This window comes from Bubalus bubalis, chromosome 4, assembly GCF_019923935.1.
Source record: "Bubalus bubalis isolate 160015118507 breed Murrah chromosome 4, NDDB_SH_1, whole genome shotgun sequence".
Lineage (NCBI taxonomy): Eukaryota > Metazoa > Chordata > Mammalia > Artiodactyla > Bovidae > Bubalus > Bubalus bubalis.
In genome coordinates this window covers 104,700,918-104,706,975 of record NC_059160.1, presented here as the reverse complement: position 1 = coordinate 104,706,975, position 6,058 = coordinate 104,700,918, and the positions used below count along the sequence as shown (strand labels likewise).

General features: G+C 36.2%; 1 long non-coding RNA gene across 1 annotated transcript; it reads left to right on the top strand.

Annotated features, from left to right (window-relative positions):
* Positions 1-653: 653 nt before the first annotated feature.
* LOC123333340 lies at positions 654-3,911 on the top strand. The gene is made up of 2 exons (XR_006550671.2): positions 654-807; positions 3,104-3,911. It is a non-coding gene; the product is annotated as an uncharacterized LOC123333340 (long non-coding RNA).
* The last annotated feature ends 2,147 nt before the right edge of the window (positions 3,912-6,058 follow it).

Here is a 6,058-nt window from a genome sequence, read left to right as displayed (position 1 = left end):
CATGTAATACCGTGATATCTGCAAATAGAAAAAAATGCGTTTCTTCTGTTCTGACTTGGACACATTTAATTTCTTTTTCTTGATTAATTACTCTGGCTATAACTTCCAGTACTATATTGAATAAAAGTGGCAAGAGTGGGCATCCTTGTTTTATTTCTGTTCTTAGAGGAAAACCTGTGAGTTTTTCATTGTTGAGTATGATATTAATTGAGGGCTTTTCACATATGGCCTTTATTATGTTGAGATAAATTCATTTTATACCCATATTGTTCAGAATTTTCATCATAAAAGAATCTTCAGTTTTGTCAGATCCCTTTTAATCAGTAGATAATTTACTCTTCATTTTGATAAAGTGATATATCATATTTCTTTATTGATTTGTGAATACTGAACCATCCATGCATCTTTAAAATAAACCCCACTTGATCATGGTATATGAATTTGTGTCCCAAAGTGGAGGATCACATTCAGCACCTAGATAATGCTGCTAAGATGCTGAAATCTCAAGCAATATCTGGTAGAGAAGAGTAGCTGGGAGATGAGGGTTTTTGCCTGTTAGCTCTGTACTGGGCCTGGGTATATAGCTGGGGGAAAGGGGAGGCAAATCCTCCTGTACCTGTTAAGAGTTGTTGCTTTGTTTGCTACTTTCCTGTGGGAATCATGAAAGCAAGCACCACTGATTATCAGAGCCATATGATCTGGGGATCTAACCTCAGGCAGCAGTCCGTACACTGGGATGCAAACATGTGTTTGAACTCCTTCTAGGGAGATGCTGGCAACTGGGAGCAAACTAATGGGGGACAACAGGTAAGGTGTCCACTGTTTCCCTGGTCTCTAGGGAGGATCATAGCCAGCCCCTATACATGTGCTAAACTAGAAGTCTGACCCTCAGCTTGCAGGTTTCAAAGTCTGCCAATGGACTTCTTTCTGAGAAAGACTGAGACCTGTGCATTTTTGCCTGTTATCTCTATGTTAAGCCCTGAGGGGATATATGTAGCAAGTGCTTTTATATCTGTTAGCAACTGCTGCATTATTTGCTATACTTATACATGTCATGAGGCTTTCCTGGTGGCTCAGATGGTAAAGAATCTGCCTACAGTGCAGGAGACCTGGGTTCAATCCCTGGGTTGGGAAGATCCCCTGGAGAAGGGAATGGCTACCCACTCCAGTATTCTTGCCTGGAGAATTTCATGGACAGAAGGCCTGGTGAGTTACTGTCCATGGGGTCATAAAGAGTTGGACAGGACTGAGTGACTTTTACCTTCACTGCTTTTTATAGGTATCATAAGCACAGCTTTTGGCTTATGGAGCTAGTTGTTTTGAGGACCTATACCATGGGTGGGAGTCTTAAAGGTTGGGGTACTAAATATGGGCTCCAAGCCCTTCACTCCTCAGGGAGAAGCTGAGAGTTAGAAGTTCCTTCCTGACTGTATGGAACTGTGTGTGTGGGGTGCGGTGGGGTGGGGAGGGGTGGGGTTTGTAGTGACAGTGTGTCTCAGCCTTTCCTATCCCTTCCAAGGTGGACATATGTTTATTTCCTGAAGGTGTAGGAGTCACTCAGCTAGTTTCAGAATTTCTTTCAGAAACAATTGCTCCTTGTTGCATATTTGATGTGTCCATAAGATGATGGAAGTTCAGGGCCCTCTATGTCACCATCTTGGTCGACACTTCTTCACAATTTATTATATCCCTCTTCCTCAGGGAAATCATTAGGTCAGTGGGAATTATAACTATGAAAGGAATTTGACTGAAAATTTCTTGGAATCATATATAATCAGCAATAAAGTTACTAATTGTCCTCTTGTTTTATGCATACAAGAACACAAAAATGAAAGCAAAACAGAATTAAAAAACAAAATAAAATATAGATTTTGTTAACTATTAAAATAAATAACTTAGATACATAGTTCAATACAATGCATTATCTAAGAAACATTCAAGCAAAATTCCTAATCTCAATTAGATCCTTGGTAACATGTACAAAAAGTAAGTATTTCCTTAATGAGGGTTCCAGTATGGTATGTAGATAACAAGGAGAGGTGATTGTTATAGATATTGGCTATATTAATCAAATATGTTAATTCTTCTTTATTGGAGAATTCTTGCTTTATAGTGCTGTGTCTGCTGTACAATGAAATAAATTAGCCTTATGAATAAATTTATCTACCCCTATTAAACAATAGTGGAGAAGGCAGTGGCACCCCACTCCAGTACTCTTGCTTGGAAAATCCCATGGACAGAGGAGCCTGGTAGGCTGCAATCCATGGGGTCGCGAAGAGTCGGATATGACTGAGTGACTTCACTTTCACTTTTCACTTTCATGCATTGGAGAAGGAAATGGCAACCCACTCCAGAGTTCTTGCCTGGAGAATCCCAGGGATGGGGGAGCCTGGTGGGCTGCCATCTATGGGGTCGCACAGAGTTGGACACGACTGAAGTGACTTAGCATAGCATCAAACAATAGAGATTGTCTTTTAATAATTTGAATTACCACCTTATTTAGCATATTTTCCTTTTAATAGTATTTTCCCACAAAGTCTAAGTTATTTCAATTTATTTCAATAACCTCCCAAGAAATACAGAATTGAACCATGTTGCTTCAGTCGTGTCCGACTCTTTGCCACCCCATGGACTATAGCCAGCCAGGCTTTTCTGTCCGTGGGATTTCCCAGGCAAGAATACTGGAGTGGGTTACCATTTCCTCCTCCAGGGGATCTTCCTGACCCAGGGATTGGGGGCACATGTAAAGAAGTAGAATTGATAATAATGTGCTTACATTTTACTTTTCATTATGGAAAGATTCAATTGAAATATATTAACATCTGTGTTTATGTTCCTATAGGAAACTGCCTACTTTGATGCTTATAAATTTTCCCCCTGTATCTTACTCTATTGGAAATAAGCCAGTCCTTTCAAAAATACACATTCACATGTGAATAATCAACACATTTTAAAAAAATAATAACATTAGTAATCAAGGTTATGGATGTTTAAAATGCTTTTTACAGTTACTGAAATCCAAAGTTATTTTATGCTTTTGAAATAAATACACCAAGATTACCACAAGTGAAATGTTTGAAGAATATTGTCTGTTTACTTTCAGATAAACTTGCTTCTGAAGCATGTAGCTTTCTTTTGTGATAGCCTCGTAAAAGGCCAACTCCCTTCTGTGTTTCTCTAATGCTGTTATACTCTGTGAAGCTGGACCTGGGGCAGTTCCATCAGTTGCTCAGTGGCCTGGACTGGACTTTCACTGGCACTTTGGAAGAAGCTTATCAACATGGTTTTAGAAAGGGGCAATGTTATCATGCTGTTTCAGTTCCTTTGCTCTTGAAGGTGGGGAATTCATGACAGAAACCAGTCTAAATCAAGGTCATTACATTTTCACTTTACTAGTCTTGCCAAGTCTTTTCTACTTGCGGAGTTCTCACACCAAGGAATTCTTCTGAATGATGAATAAAGCTTTTATTTGCTTTTCCCATAACATACCTCCAAGTAACCCTCTAATTATCTCATTTCCTTCCCCAGTGAACAACCTGTTCATAATTAGTGCTAATAATTTTATTTTGGAAAGATTTACTTATCTTTTGCTTATACATGAGTATTGCACAAAAATATTGGGAAGTGATTTCCTATGGATTCATCAAGGGAGATGGTAATCAGAGTGCTTTAGGGTTTTAGATACCTCTGATATCATAAATATCAGATATTGTATCTGAATATTGTATTCTCAGGACAGTTTATGCTTTTATCTCAATGTAAAAGATAGTTGCAGTTTAAGTTTGTGATTTATTGCCATAGACATTTTTTAATTAGGTGAAAAATGGAATGATATACTGATTTTTTTAACAGTTCACGACACTTAAATCTATTAAAGAAAGTGATCATATTAATACAGGGGTTTTATGCCTATATTCCAAATGACTCAGTCGGACATCTATTTTCTTAGGAAATGCAGATATGAAGAATGTCTCACACAAAAAGGCAGTCTATTTTAGGTGATCCTTCAGACATTAGTCCCCCTATCCCCCAAAAACATATATGTGAATGTAAATGTCTTTATTGTCAGAGAAATTTTAAATGAATTCATGTAATTGTGTTATATATCTTTGGTCCAGGTGATAATTATATTAAACAGAAGTCATATTAAAGGCCAAGTTATGTAGGTTTTAGACTAGAAAGAAATGCTGAATAATTTTGACGGAAGTGATCCACTTCATTACTCAATTATGTTGACAAATGATTATCTCAAATAAAATTATAAGATTACTGAAATTTTTTTTTCAGTCTTTTGATTGAAATTAAAATGAAAACTTGAGAGAATTTTATTGTCCTCTAGTTATTGTATCTGAATATGCAATATGATTTGAATAACTCAGTTGCTATAAAATATTAATATCTGTTTTATGTAAATATTCTTCAATGAAGATCTTATTTCAGAAATGTTTTCCTAAATTCTCTAAAGTAAATCACTTCAGCTATTAAATACTAAATGTATTTGAATCAGGAAATACTTTGGGAAGAAAAAGTGTGGGTCATTACAATAATAAAATTGTGCTAGTATGGAACTGATATACATTCAATCTCTACTGATACCTTTTCCAATAGAATCACTTGAAATGCTATACCAATTGGTAACAAAGACTTATTGATAAAAACTAATAAAGAGCTCAGTTTAACTTTCTTCTGCTCTTCCAAAAAAGCTATTGAAAGCCATCCAAAAGGTGTTGGGCAGCTAATTCTTCAGTCAGCCGGCACTATTTGTCTCCTCATGTTTCTTGGCCTCTGAAAAATAGTGCTGTGTTTAAAATATTCACACTGAGTTGACATTTCTATCTGTGTCCTATTTATGCAACCTACAAACTGATACCCTGCAACCTTTTATTGATCAAAGAGTTAATTCATCATTGAAAAAATTAAATGTTTTTGCAAGTTCAGCAATAAACATGAAACCCAAGACTTTCTAAACTATGTTAATTATTTTTAAAAGTTTAACTTTATAATTTGTTTCCAAAATCTCTCAGAATTAATAACACAGATAAAAATTTAAACAGTTTAAAATTAGGCCTTAAGATCAAAATATGCTTCCAGTTCTCACTAAATGCCTGAGTTAAAATACTGATAGTATTTTGAGAGCTGAACAAATAAGAAATGAATGTAGTTGACATTAAAAAGTCTTTGCTGAGTAGATCTCATTATTGATTTCATCAAAATAAGCTAAGTGTTTCAAACTCTGCTGTGTTTTCTATAACTTTATCTTCTCCCTCCCCTCTTGAACAATGTAATTTACTTGTCAGATAAAAAATTATCATGAGGTAGGGAAAGAAAAATACAAATTTGATCTATTAATCAATTAATGTCCAGACAGTTTCCTAGGGAAATATATATTTAAATACAAGATTCAAAATTCGGAGATTTAAATCCAGTGCGTGGTGCTAAATCACTTCAGTCATGTCTGACTCTTTGAACTAGCCATGGACTGTAGCCGTTCCATGGAATTCTCCAGGCAAGAATAATGGAGTAGGTTGCCATTTCTTTCTCCAGGGGATCTTCCTGACCTAGGGACCGAACCCAGGTCTCCTGCATTGCAGGCAGATTCTTAACCTTCTGAGCCACCAAGGAAGCCCAGATGATAAACTGATGGGACATTAAAAAAAAGTTAGAACATCAAATATTGTGAAGAAGAGACAAAACGACAATTTTCTCAAAAGAAAGATATTTGAGACTTAAGTGGGTTATTTGCAATGAAATTCATCTTGTACCTTCAGGTTCTCCAGTCCCTAGCTGAAATGAGATTTCTAGCTCAGTATTTAACACAGCATTAGAGAAATACAGTCTTGATTTGCCTGTTGATTAGAAGATGCTTGGGCAAGTAACATGTTGTAGAAGTGGATGACATAGTTCCTGTCCATTTTCTGGTTTCAGGGTATAGACCACTTTGGTGATGTCCTTTCTGACTCACAAAGACTTGTTTATGTACCTCAACATATGTGCTGTTTACTTTGTACTGACTCATTTGTCCATTTGATTTAATGACTGGTTCATATCCACTGACATA